This window comes from Ambystoma mexicanum, chromosome 5p (genome assembly GCF_040938575.1).
Source record: "Ambystoma mexicanum isolate Mex_15411 chromosome 5p, UKY_AmexF1_1, whole genome shotgun sequence".
Lineage (NCBI taxonomy): Eukaryota > Metazoa > Chordata > Amphibia > Caudata > Ambystomatidae > Ambystoma > Ambystoma mexicanum.
This window is the reverse complement of record NC_090930.1, coordinates 478,681,083-478,695,860: the sequence shown is the minus strand read 5'-3', so window position 1 is coordinate 478,695,860 and position 14,778 is coordinate 478,681,083.

Below are 14,778 nucleotides of genomic sequence, written 5' to 3'. Positions count from 1 at the left end.
TCTTTACACTTATTGGTCATTTGCTATTTTTTTTCTTTACTTGTCTTCATCTAGATAAATAGATTTTACAAGGACAGTGTTTTGAAGATCAGTCAGTTTTGGCTATCAGTGCGACCCTGCTGGGTTCGTCGGTTTGCATGTTCCAGAGGCGCGGTGTTGAGATGCTCTCTGTTGTGAGTTTTGTTTAGTTTGTTTAGTCTGCTTGAGTCTTCAAGTGCAACCTTGCTGAGTTTGTCAGTTGACTTGTACCGTATCAAGATGTTGCAGTACTCTTTGTTGTAAGTTTGTTACATTCTCCCAGGGCTGCTTGTAGAATCTTGGCCGTGGCTTTTGTCCAGGAAGTTTTGTCCCCGCTCATCAGTCGAGGCCACCACTCTTATTCTTCTAAGATGGTGTGCGCTGCTAGCACAGGCTGTAGGTATGCGAGTCTGATTTCAGTAATCGTCGTGCAGGTCGTTAAAAGGTGGTGGACTGATTCAATTTGGTCGATCTTTTTACACATTCTGCATGTTTTTGAGGCGGATTGGCCTCTGATCTGAAGAATTTCATTTGTGTGTAGAAGGTTTTATTGCACTCTTAGAAAGATTTGGCGTAGAGGTCTATTAGGGAATCTTTTGAGAAATTTGGAGACTTTGTTCAATTTCGTTGTCTGGACTGGTAGATGCGCCAACAGTTTGTTTTTGTTTGCTTTTTCCAGTGTGGTGGTCCAGTCTAGCTCTGCTAGTTTTCTTTTGATTTTTCATGGGTTTGCGATTAGATCATCCCTGGTGCAGGCGATTTGGTCGAGCTGTTGCCTTATCTGTGTTGCCCATTTTGTTAGCATTTTGCAGCTGCCTGCTGTCAGTTCTGAGTCTATCAGTTTGTAAAGTGGAAGACCTTGGGGTAGTATTGTTTTCCTGAGTAAGGAGATGCTGCTGAAATCTATTGTGGCTTTGAGAGAGGTGAGGCCCAGTTCTCTCCTGATTGCTGCCATCAAGGTTGTTTTGGGCAGATTCATCACTTTTCTCCAAAAAAAGCCCTCCACTTTTTGCCAAAATGCTTCCGGAATTGTGGGCATGGCTTCGTCAACGTATGTTAAAGCTGGGACAGCTTTTGCCTTGTAGAATTGGAGAGTTGGGATCAAGGAAAGCATCAAAATGTATTTTCTGCTATGCGAGCCTGTGTTGTAAATGATTGAGTTTTTGCCCAGAGATGGTTTTGCATGCTCACTTCTGTTGTTGTGCGGTCGACAATAATGCCCAGGTATCTGATCTTGGTCACTGTTTCGATCTGTACCTTTTCAAGACTCCATTTGAAAGCGCTTCATCTTTTCGCTTTCTTTTCCAAGACCAAGATCTTTGTTTTGGTCTTGTTTATCTCCAGGTTCGATAGGCTGATGTTGTCTGTCAGATGGTTCAGTTGTCTCTGAAGACCAGTCTGGGTTTGGTCTAGCAGTGTGATGTCGACAGCGTACATTAGGTGGGACACTGGTGTTTCCCCTATTTTTGGAGGAAAAGCTCTGATGATCGAGCATGCCTCTTTGAAGTCTCCCAGGAAGGCCACAAATAGCACTGGTGCAAGCGGACAACCTTGCTTGACTCCTCTGCATGTGGATATTTCTGCTTGGGGCAAGGATGTTTGCCAGGCAGTTCCAGGATTGAAGCTTTGACCATAGCAGATCGCTGTCGACTAGGTTGAAGGCTTGTGTTAGATCTATGAACGCCCGGAATAGTCTGGTAGAGCCTTCCAAGGTTTGCTTTTAGCAATGCTTACCAGCATTATGTTCACTGTTGTTGCTGAGTTTTTTTTTAAGCCAGCTTGGAAGGGATCTGCACAGGGAGCAGTTATTGCCCAGGTCTGGAATCGATTTTGTAGGAGCATTCCAAATATTTTCCCGATTGTGTCCAATAGGCAATTGGGCGGTATGTGGGTCGAATCTGTCTCCTTTTTTGTAAATTGGTACCACTGTCGATGAGGTCCATGATCTTGGGATCGTTCTTAAAGCTGAACACTTGTTGAAGACCAGACTGATGAAGGTGCGCACTCTGTTTGGAAGTTTTTGAGATCAACATTTGTCACTCCGTCAGGGCCCGGGGCTCTCGAGGCTTTAAGTTTGCTGATGATTGTGGCAATGTCTTCTAGGTAATTTGCTTAAGGGATCGTGCCTGGGGACTTGGGGTCTTGAAATAGTAGCTTGAAGTGTAGTTTCCATCTTTTCTTCACTGACACTGTTTGACGGCTCGGTTTCTCTATGGTCAGCTGGTGATTTCATTAGAGCCCATAATTCTCTGGCGTTCTTGCCCACCCCTTTTTTTAGTATTTCCTCTGAGTCTTTCTGATAGAGAAGAGAGAAGAGCGTGGTTGTGTTTTACCCATGCTTTGTATTTCTTAGATTCTGTGACTAGTTGAAGCAGCAATGCAGGCTAGTTGGATTTTCTGGCTTTTCTCTTGAGTTGTCATAGGGCGGCGTGCTTGATGACTACTTGCTTGTCGTACTGATGAATACCTGTCTGTCAGCAGAGGGTGTGCCTTAGTGGTTTTTCTTTGAAGGGGCTCAAGAGTGGCTGGTAGTCAATGTCTGCTTTTGGTCGGTCTCTAGCGTTGACTTGGATTTGGTAGCTCAATGTCAATTGTTTGACTCTTGCGGCGGTCATTCTCAGTCAGTTTCCCTGTGAGGTGCACTCAATGTTTGCCTTCATTATTGGGTTAATGGCTGAGATGGTGTTCTATGTGGCTCTTAAAAGATTATGATCACTCGCTGATGTGCGAGTTACTTGGAAGGCTGTTATTAGTTTCGGCAATTCATCAGAAACAAAGATGTAATCTATTGTACCCTTTAGGTTGTCTCTCTCCCAGGTGGGATTTCTTCCCGGGTCGGGAAACACCAGATTGATGTTGTGGAAGCTTCGCAAGGTCATAAGTTCATTCCAGAGCATGCCTCTTTTCTCTGATGTAGTCTGTTGTCTGTTCTGCTGAGCCGACGGAACAGTTTTCTTGCATTTGGTGTTGAGATCGCCGCAGATGCTGACATGAGCGATTTGTTTGTCGGCGTAGATGTTGTAGATTTCTTTTTCTATTAATCTCAGAAACGTTTTTGTCTTCAATCGCTTGTGGGTTCCAGTACATGTTGATTATGGCGATTTGAGTGTTTGATTTTTTTTGCCGAAATTGGGTCATGGTTTGCCCAGTTCGTTCTGATCACCAGGTGGTGGGTTGAGAATGCTAATGTTGCCAGGATGTTGATACCGCTGTCCACGCAGGCTGATAATGAAAGTCCAGAATATGGACGCCCCAGCCTGTTTTTAGCTGCCGGAGCAAATGCGATGTCGAACCCGTCCAAGTGGGGTTTTTCGGTCAGCCATAGTTCTTGCAAGGCTAGTATGTCAAACTGGCCCAAGTCGATACCTCCTTTTGTCGTGAGATGTTTATATCCACATGTATTCCAGGAGGCGATTTTCAGGGTTGTTGCTGTTAAATTGGAGGAATATGATGCAGACGTGTGAGGGGGCCCATCTTTGTGGGCCTCTGATTGCTATTGTTTCATGGTGGAAGATAAAGCCTTTGGCAACCATGGCCAGAGCTGTTTCATCAGTGCTGAGGGTGTGACCTTTCGAGGCTCGGTAGGCAAGCTTGTTTCCGCTGTGAGGGGATCTTCTGATTCATTTAGTCTTCGTTGCCGTGTTTTGGTCTGCGAAGCAAAGGTAGCTTTTGAGGCTTCATCTTCGGTGGTTCTATTGCGTTTTTTGCTGCTTGAGTCTGATAGGTTTGTTTGTGCTGAAGACTTGGATGTTGGGGTGAGGTGAATTTTTGAGTTTATGGTTCCTTTATCAATTTGACTGCCTGCTCCGTCTTTGTGCAGCCTGTTCTCTTTATGTAGGGATTCAGTTCTGGATACGTAGTGCAGTCTTTTTGCGATAGTGTTCTTTATGTTAGACGTTGCAATGTCAAGATCTCTGTGGACAGACACATCTGTCAGTTTTAATCCGCTTTGAAGTAGGGCCTTATGTGCAGGTAGCATTTGGCTTTTGTTGTGTTGTGGTAGGGTTGCACTAGGATTAGGTTGTCTGATGTCAGGTGTCATAAAGCTCTGTTGTGTCTGAGGATTTTCAGTGCTGTTCCTTTGTTTAGTATTAAAGCCTCTTGGTTTCTGCCAATTTGTTCCAGTTTCAAAATTATGGTGGGAATGTGCTTTCTATTAGTTGAGTTACTAACAAATTGTTGATGTGCTCTTGGTGTAGTTCGATGGAGCCGCTCTTGGCTTGAAGTTTCTTGAAGTCTTGCCTTGTGGGAGTTGGTGGAGTGCAAATGAAGTTGCTTATTGGGTGAGGTTCTCCTTGAGCATTCCATATGGCTTTGGGGATGATGTTCCGACTGGACCTCTTTTCTTATTGGTTGGTGAGATGTCATGGGCTCATAATGAACGTGCTGACTCTTCTCCTGATAAGGCTTAGGACTTCTCTGTGTGTGACGGCTAGGAGATCTTGAACATTTAGGTCATTCTGGTGAGGGTCTGGAGTGCTTGCTGTGGGCCTTGGGTGGAGTTCAGGCTGTAGGCCGTACTTTCTTTTCTTTTTCAGAATCTGTATCAAGATGTTGCGAGATGTTCATCAGCTTTTTATCAGCAAGAAACTCTTCCACAGTGATTGGCGACCCGAAGCGCTGGTTCTCTGTCGAGGGCCTTGCAGCGTCACCTTCCTTTGTTCCTGGTAGTATAGGCAGCACTGTTATGGAGTTTGGGTTAATTCAGAGATCATGAATAAAGGTTTTTGTGAGCTCTGCAGTTGTTCTTCTTTTTTGGCTTTGTGGATCTGGGAGTTTTAGGAGTGTTTGGTTGGTTTTGTAACCCTTTGTGCTGGTTTTTGCGATAGCACCAATTTGTTGTTTGGGGACAGTCATCGTTGTCTTTAAGGGTAAGTCTTCAATGATCCAGGGGATATCTTCAGAGCAGGCCTGGACTGATTTGAAGATGAACAGTTCTGGCTGGAGGATAGCAGGGCTAGCTCAGCTCCCTTGGTTGTTGTTGAATATGCTGAAGTTCTCTTGAGATTGGGTTTCGGTTTCTTTTATGAGACAGATTATGTCCCTTTTAGAGATTTCTGGAGGTGCTTGGGTTTCTGCGTGTTTTGAAGATTTTGTGAAGTTTTTCTGTGACGATTCCCTTGGTTGTTCCTGGAGGTCTGTCCAGCTCTCCACCCTTTCAATTTCTTTGCTGTGTGCTGCAATTATTATTTCCATTGCTGTCACGTATCCCTCCAGGTAGATCAGTTTCGTGTGCATCATGGCGGATACGGTTGTGTGGTCTTTCAGGGTATTGTTTAAAGCTTCGTACAGTTTGCCGAACGGCACAAGAGTGATTGTGATTGCTGACATGATTGTTAGCATGTCTGGTTTTTTGGATGGAGTCTCCTTTTGAGTGGTGTTCGGTGCTTCGCTTCTACTCCAGGACCTTACAGGAGTTTTAGGGTCAGTTCTTGAGGTTTTGGACGGGGCAGTGTCAAGGTTATTGTGCAATCACTATTTCTTAGGCTCGGGAGTTGAGGGTATTGTTGGTAGTCATTTTGAGGTTGCTGGCGGTTGTCCTGTTGTTCTCTGTCATCAAGTTGCACTCTTGGTGTTGGGTATGGCTTTTGATACATTGCTAGTGGAGGAGTTTGATCCTTGGGCGAATGGGGTAGAGGAGCTCCCGGTCTTTTTGCTGGCGCAGGGGAGATCGGTGTGAGCAAGCTTGGAACTTATCGCAAGCCGTGAGGCTCCAAAAGTGGGAATGCTGGGTGGCTTGGAGATTTATTTTCTCGAGTTTTTGGGCTTGCGGAGGTGAGCTTTTCTCTATTTTCATCCTCATTGTTTTCTGAGATCTCCTCTGGTGATGGGAGGGTTGGGGCTACAGCTTTTTCAGCACTGCTCTCAGAGCTGGCAGATTTCTCTGGGGCTGTCTCCAGAGTAGCGCCTATTTTGCACGTCTTAGAGGGCGGTGGAGAATCTTGGATTGCTTCCAGTATCTCTACGTCGGACAGTTTGAGGAGATCGTGTTTCCTTTTGCCTTGTTTTTTAAAGAAGTCTTTCAGTGAATTGCATTGTGTGGTCTTTAAGAACGTTTTTTTTTAAGTCGGTGGATTACGTGTAGTTTTTTTTTTTTTCCTGCAACCAGCATCCTTATTTACTATGTAGAGGAATTGTGTTGACTTTTGCTCTTTCTGGTGCATGTTGGTTACTTCTGGGTTATTTCTTTCTCCTGTTTTTAATGCTTTTAAACCAGTACTTTAATTCTGGGTTTTGAGTCACTTTTGTCTTTGTGGATGGATTTTCTTTGTAGGCTGAAGGGGATGTTTATGTATTTCCCTTTGTACTTTCGATGTCGACCCACACGCCTGGGTGTTGTTCTCCGATGGTGCTTGAGGGGGCCTCCAAGGTCTCCCTCACCGTGCGGTCCTCGATCTCTGAGGGGGCGCCTCCTGCCAAGAGGAGGCGGTGGTCTACGCTGTCAGAGCTAGTGTGAACCTACACAGCCATGGTCACCAGTTTGACTGGTGTGTTCACTTCTGTTTTGTTGGTGAATTTCGGAGGCGGCACATGACAGGGCTTCTCCGATGATTTTTCTGCAGTCTCCTGCCCCCTCACAGCTTCAGGGTGCTGCGTCTGCGGCCCAACGCCACTCCCTCTAGGAGGGGAGCTCCAGAGGGCTCCGTCTGCTGAGGTAAGGAGTCGCTGGGTTTCCGGAGCGGGTACTCCACCCGAGGGAAGATGCGCACTCGCCAACCTCCCTGCCACCTCCCCCCTGGCAGAGCCCAGCCCCGTCAGCCCTTCGTCTAGCGACGGAGGGGATGCACACATGGTGGAGGCAAGCAGGCATCCGGGGCGCAGAGCTGTCATTTCCAACAGTGTTGTTTACAAAAAGTGTCGGGCAGGTGGACTGTCTTAGAGCTGGCGTGAACGCCATCCTTCTGTCCTTCAGGGCGCAACTTGTTTATCGAGCTGACAGGTTTCAGACCGCTCGGTCTTGTTGCCAGAGTTGGGATCAGCTGCATCAGCGGGGAGATGTTAGTTCCGACTGCGTGTAGGCTCCACATCTCGGATACTGTGGTTGGTGTTCAAAGCAGGCAGGGGCGTTCGTAGGCTGCCCCGTGCCTCATAGGAGCAATCCGAGAGCTCTGCAAGGTTCTTTTTTCTCCCTTGCCTTCGGGCACAGGGTTTGGTCCTAAGCTAAAGGCAGAAGACTCTGCTTCCATCGTCAGTCTGTCGGTCCTGCCAGGGACTGCAGAGACTGCAACTCCCTCAGTGACTGGCTCTGCGGCCGCTTCGTGGCCTTAGCTTGTGTATTGTAGATCCTCCCACACAGAGAGCAGCGTGGAGGTAGTAGAAAGACTGGAATCACTGCAATAAGAGCATGTAGAAAGAGTGGACTGCAGAGACTGCAACTCCCTGAGCGACTGCTATTTCTTCTTAACATCTCCAACAATGGCTTACTAATTCTCTGTAAGATACTCATAGACATTTTAACAAACTGAAATGTGCTAAAAAATGTCTCCTTCTCTATATGACCATGAAGCTTTGCCTTCTATCCATGCCCCCTAGTGTGGTGCTGTCTCTTTAAGGGACACGCATGCTGTGGCATGACGTTGCACGCCGCCGCATGCATTATAAATAATGGGACCGTTCCCGGCCGCGGCAGTGCAACCGGGAAGCCCGAGCAGAGCAGACATGTCTTGTGTCGGTCTGTGGGTGCTGGGGGTTTACGTGCATCGCGAATGGGGGTCCTCACAGACTCCCAACAGTGGTGACGAGGTTGGTGTAATGCCTGGGCCCGGCGGTGAAAGTTGCTTCCATTTTTTTCCTGAAACGGAGACCGTTGAAGATTTTCGTTTCACGCCATAGGCCGTGCTGAAACTATGCAGCAGGCGGCCATCTTGAATTTCGGGCAGTGGACACTCGCAGAGCTCCGGTTCGACCTGCCAATTTTTGGAAAAACTGACTGCAGGTAGATATACCTGCACATCCATGCCCCATGATTTTGGATTTTTATTTATTTATGGGCCTACTACATTGAGTGAAGGTGAGGAGAAGAGGTGAGATGACTAGGCCTGCTTAGCCCTAAACCTCCCTGGCTCAATTTTTGGGACATCCGTGCTAGAACACAGCACTGCTGCAGCTAAGGACTTCCATCTTCATCGTCCTCTTCATCATTATACCTAGCTGCTGTGTCTGTGTGTGGGGCACACTGTGGGTGTGGAGTCCTGCCACTCATCATCATCATCACCACCAGGTTTGGATTTGTGTTGCCTGTGTGTGTCTGAACTGGTGACCAGTGGTTCCCGGGAGGGGACCGAACTGTGGTGGTGGGAGAGAGTTGCGGCCCCCAAACATCACGCTGGGGGTGCCTGTGCGCTCTAACCCATGAATGTGCCTGATGACCTGGACGGTGGGCAGCCTGCGGACCTGCAGCAACCTCAAGCCCAGCAGTCACCTCAAGCTCCACCAGTGGCACAACCAGTTTTACAACAGCCCCCTCCAGCCATGGCGCAAATGCGAGCCCCGGCGGCACTGCAGCCCATCCCGGAGTTCGATGTCTTAGGCCCACCATCCAGCCTGGGGCCCAGATGGAAAAGGTGGGTGGACCATCTCAATATGTACTTCAGGGCCACAATGGAAACAGACGATGACAGCAAGCTTGCCACCATGCTGTATGAGGCTGGACCTGCGATGCAGGAAATCTTCGAGTCACTCCAAACTGCTGACGGCTCCTACGCGGCTGCAAAGACTGAGCTTCAGGCTCATTTTCTGCCCCTCGCCAACGCTGACTATGAGAAGTTTGTGATGTTGTCAGCACGGCAGAAAGATGATGAGACTTTGGACACCTTTTATGGCCGCCTCGGATGCCTGTCGATAGCATGTGCATGGGGTGATGTGGAGGACATGATCCGGACTATGCTCATTCTGGCGGGCTCCTCAGGCAAACTGAGACGGCAGGTGTTGAGAGAACCAGATACCACGCTTGCTCGCATCCTGGAGTTGGGACACTGCCATGAAGTATCCAAAGCCAGGGTGTCCAGGATGGAGGCTGGCTCACGCCCGGTGAAGACTGAGGCGGTATGTGCCATGTGGTGGGGTGGCAGAGGTGTCAGAAGACCTGGATCTGACCTCTGTGACAGGGACGGAAGAGCTGGTGAGTCGTGCCAGAAGTTTGGTTATGACTTTGTCCTGCGGCTGGAAGAACTTGCAGAAGGTGTGGCCTCGTGGATCACTATTCCCGTGTGTGCAAGGCAGCCCTGCCTATGATGGTACCCAGAGGCCCGGTTCAGTCTGGGTTCCTCCGTCAGAACTGCCCCACGAATGTGGCCCAAGTCGACCAGGGCGAGGAGGGTGCCCCAGCGGAAGAGGAGGAAGAGGAAGAGGAAGAGAACATCTTTTTCGTGTCGAGTGTGGGGGTCCTCAAATCGAAAAACAGACGCCAACCAAGGTGTGTGGTGGAGGTAAACAAGTCACCGGTCCCGGTACTCTTAGACACGGGTGCCTCAGTCAATGTGATGGCCCGTGGACATTATGATGCGATGGACACACCTCCCAGGCTGGTCAGCCCGAAGGCCCATATCTTTGCTTTTGGGGGCTCAGAACCCATCCCGCTGGACGGTGTGTTTGTAGCAAAAGTGGAACATGATGGCTCGCAAACCACTGCCCGGTTCTATGTCACGCCGGTGAGCCCGAATACTCTCTTGAGTTGTGCTGCAGCAGAGGCCCTCGGCTCGTCAGCTTTGCCTACTCTGTATATCTCGAAGACATCAATGATCTCCTGGACAAGTATGCCACTCTGTTCCATGGGATTGGACAAATGACTGATGACTCGGTGAGGCTGCACATCGATGAATCTGTGCAGCCCATAACCCTGAAACATCAGAGGGTGCCTTCTCATATTCAGAAGCAAGTAGACAAAGAACTGGACAATTTTGTAAACTTAGAAATCATCGAGAAGGTGGAGGGTCCAACTCCGTGGGTGTCACCAATTGTTGTGGTAAGAAAACATAAGCAACCAGACTCCGTCTGCATATGTGTTGACATGGGGCTACCCAATAAGGCTATCAAGCGGGAGAGACACCTTACCCCAACCATCGACAACATCATTGCGGAGGTGCAGGGCGCTCGGTTTTTCTCCAAACTGGACCTCCGGGCCGATACCATCAGGTCGTCCTACACCCGGAGTCAAGATATATAAACACGTTCACCACCCACCGCAGACTCTACCGCTATAAGAGACTCAGTTTTGGTGTGTCATCGGCAGCAGAGGTGTTTCAGAACATCATCCGAGGTGCCCTCGCTGACGTGGATGGCGTTTTAAACATTAGTGATGATATCCTAGTGTTTGCCAGACTGAGGTGGACCATCTGCCACCTGCGCAAGCTGGCAAGGACCTTTGGAAGACTACAATCGCTGGGCCTCACGCTCCACAGAGAGAAATTTGAGTTTCTGCACCCATCCATTGAATTCTTTGGATTTGCTTTCAAGGAGGGAGGTGTATCGCCGGATCCAAGAAAGGTTTAGGACATTAAGAAGGCCCAACCACCCGAGTCGGTGTCTGATGTGAGGAAATTTGTTGGCATGGTAACTTACCGTGGACGCTTCATTCAGAACCTTGCCTCAAGATCTCAGCCTCTGAAGGCCCTTACAAAGAAGGAAACAACCTGGCAATGGGGCCCCCTCAGCAGGTGGCCTTCGATGATATCAAGAGTGCACTCGCTGCGGAAGATACCATGGCGTTCTTCGACCCTGTGTTGCCGTCAGAAATCATTGTGGACGCTAGCCCTTTTGGCTTGGGGGGCGTGTTGACACAAGTCAATCGGTATGGCGGTGTCCGCCCAGTGGCTTACGCCAGTAAGGCGCTGTTCGACACCGAACAGCGGTACTCACAAATCGAACGTGAGGCTCTGGCAGTGCTATGGGGTTGCAGGCATTTCAGGCTCTACATCCTGGGCCGCCCGGTGACAGTCGTAACAGACCACAAGCCCCTGCTTCTCATACTGGGGGGGTCCTCATCCAAACCGCCGGCGAGGATAGAGCGATGGATGCTTGCCCTCCTGGAATACAGGGTTACTCTCGTATATCGGCCAGGTGTGAACAATGCAGCAGACTATTTGTCCATACATCCCGGTGTGAACGATGGGGAGACGGCAGGACACATGTGCCGAGGAGGCGGATGATTACGTGTGCATGGTAGTGGAGGCGGCTACCCGCAATGCCATGCCCTTGAAGATCTGGAGGCAGCTGCAGCGGGAGTGGTTCCAAATTTTGAAACACGCCATGCAACAGGGTTCATGGAAGACGTTGCTGGAGTCCCTGGCCGGGCGCACACAAGAAACCAAGGTAGGGCTGGAGCAACTGTGGAAGGTGAGGGAGGAGTTGTCGTTCTCAGCTTTCGGCCTTCTGCCAAGAAGCAACCGGATAGTCATCCCCCAATCAAAGGTCAAGGACGTGATTGCTCTGGCCCACCATGGACTCCAAGGTGCCGCGAAGACCAAGGCCCGGCTACGCCTCAAGGTGTGGGTCCTGTATTTGGATCGGAAGGTCGATGACTTTGTTGCTGCCTGTGTCTGGTGTCAGGCGGCGTCCCCTTTGCAAAGAGCCGGCGACTGAAGCAATGCCCGGGGCACGTGACCCTGGGAAGTGGTACACATGGACTTTGGATCCACCACGCTGGGCACCCACTTCCTGGTAGTCTTGGACGAATACTCTCGATATCCGGAGGTAGAGATCGTGGACTCGGTGGCCTTTGAGCATGTGGTGGTGGCCATCGAGAAAGTGTTTGTGGCCCACAGATTCCCCACACTCTGTGCTCCGACAATGGGGTGCTATTCCAAAGCGAGCGTTTCTCGGAGCTGATGGAGGGGTATGGGGACCAATATAGGAAGATCACGCCACTCTGGCCGCGGGCAAACGGAGAGGCAGAGAGGCTGATGATGACACTAAAGAAGACCTTCAGGATAGCCCAAGGCCAGGGACAGTGCCTGCAGAGAGTACTTTACCAGTTCTTGCGAGTGTATTGCACTACCCCCATGCGTCCACGGAAGTGGTGCCGGCTGAGGCCCTATTCAAACGGTGCCCCCGAGGGCTGCTGCCCGAGGTGGGGGAAAAGGAGCCCGGGTGATTGATGACCAGCAGGTGGAGATGGATTGCCGGCTGCGGATCGTGCAGGAGAACGCCAGGAGAAGACTCCGCCCGCAGTGACTGGAGCCGGGAGATGAGGTGCTCATTAGGAACCGACATCCCCATGGAAAGCTCTCTCTCCCCTACGAACCTGAGCCACTTGATGTGGTGGCTGTCAAGGGGTCCATGGAGACAGCCTCGGACGGGAGGTCGGCCGTCACCTGGAATGTGAGCTTCTTCAAGAAGCTAGGGGACCCCAGAATTGAGCCTCCCCTCGAACCCGCCCGGATGGAAGTGCCTGACGAGGGGGGAGGCCAACTCTCCATGCCCGCGTCCCCCGCCCGGGGAGTGCCACCAGATGGACTGCCCGTGCCGGAGGTAAGCGGGAGGTACCCACAGAGGCCTGGGCAAGGGAAACCCACTTACCTCAGCGACTACGTGCTGGGACATGTTTCATGATTGGCCCGTGGGCCTATAATGTTGATTATGGGGATCCAGGGTGGTTGTGAATAAAGGGGTGTGTGGGGATTTGACGTGTATGTTGAAATGTTATTTGGTGGTTTTGTAGACTAGTGAAGTGTTGTTGTTTGTCCTCATGGAAAAGGAGGAGTGTGGTGCTACCCCTTTAAGGGCTGCGCACACGGCAGCGTGACGTTGCATGCCGCCACGTGCATTATAAATAAAGGGAGCGTTCCCGGCCACGGCAGTGTGACCGGGAAGCCCGAGCAGAGCAGACGTGTCGGTCTGTGGATGCTGGGGGATTACCGGCATCGTGAATGGGGGTCCTCACAGACTCCCAACACCTATGATGATTTATTTCACGCACAAACACCTTTTTAAAGAATCTCATTTTCTCTAGCTCGAACCATTCACTCAATAAATAAACAAAACAAACAAATAAACAAACAAACACAATTTACGTTCTCTACTCAACACTCTTATGTATCCCTCATTCCTTAGCCTACAAAAGACTCTTCTCTTTTTGTTTTATACTCCGTTGCTGAACTTCATTCTCCTTCTGCTACAGTATCTCCTTTTTGCTTCTTTGTTTTCCTCCTTCATCCTATCATCCTTTTATTGTTTTTCCCCACTCACTTAATATCACTTCTCTCTCTTTCTGTAATGGGCTAATCCGACTTATTTGCTCTGGTCTGTCTCCCATCAACTCCTATCTCTGGTATAACCTTTCTGTCTCCTTACTTGACTTCTCTTTTCAATCCCTTTCTTATCCCCTGATGTTTCCCCTTACCCTTCCAAACATGCTTCCATCCCAACTATTCATTTGAAACCTTCCCTTGCCTCCTGTTTCTCTTCTTCCTTTTCTAGTAAAGTGTTTGAAACAAGCTGTTTACTCTTAGCTATCCATATATCTGGATGCCAGATATCTTTCACCTCTTCAATCTTCTCTATCTCATTCCACTGAAAGTACCCTTCTGCATGCCATTATATTTCTTAGCTCTTCTTGTCAAGTGTCACAATCTGCTCTTTAAATTATTTTTTCTCTCTCTGCTGTTCTTCTCTCTCTTCTCTTGGCATATCTGATGTTCCTCTCTCCTGTCTGTTTAGCCGCACACCTTCTATATGATAGTCTGTTAAGATGTCCTCCACTCTTTCTCTGCACTTAGAGGATGTGCAAGGTTTATTTCTTGGCCTTTCACTCTTTTTGCTATATGCTATTCCTCTGTCTTCCATTATCCAGTAATTTGGCTTCTCTTATCATTTCTATGTTGATGACATCCGGAGGTTCTTCTAATGTTCTTCCTTCTGAAATGTACTTAATGCCTGTTTCTAACTGCCTATCAGCTATTTACTGAGTGTGTGTTCTCTCTTTGTCTTCATCTCAGCTGTCCCAAAACTGAGATTCAATTTGTTCATGCCCATCCCCTAACAACTGTTCCCCTTCGTCACCTATTTCCTTCTGTCATAGGTTTCTCTCACTGTCAGTTTCTGCTCCTAATCTGGGTGTCCTCGATGATTCTTTTCTTTCTTTTTCCCATCATTTCTCTAATCCTGCTCAGGTCTGTCATTACCAGCTTGATTATATTCACAGAGGTTGACTCTGCAACCTGCTAAACCCTTATTCTTACAATGGTGCCCTCTCAGCTTTATTATTGTTGAGTTCCCTGCTCACACTCTTACTCCTTTCAATTCTAGTTTGTATTCTTATCTCTATCTGCTTTGTGTTCTTCCACTCTGCTCTTTGTTTGCTCTGTCCCTAGCCACTGTTCTCTGACACTCCTTCCTACCCAACATTAGTTTTGCTTTCTGTGCATTTTCAACCAAGTGTATTCATGGCCCTGCCCTCCTTAACTCTCCTATTCTGGTTTCATTCATGGCTACTCACCCTCTTCAAACCTCTTCCTCATTGCTTCTCTGTGTTCCTCATCCTCCCTTGGATCTATCTCTTTTCCGTTATCTTTCCTTTTTGTCCCATCTTGTATGGTATTCTTTTTCTTTCCTTTCTAGATTCTGCTCAGTAAAAGGTAACATTTGACCTCTTCTTTGACCAAGTTATTATTACCCACATTTTTGTTCAACTTGAACTAGGCATTGTTGAAAATATGTGGAATACATGGCCAGTGTCCTACCTGGGAGAGTACTATTCTGATGCATATTTGGGTGGTATCAATTTGGAGGATAAAGATGTTAATGAAGTCTGTCATTATGAGG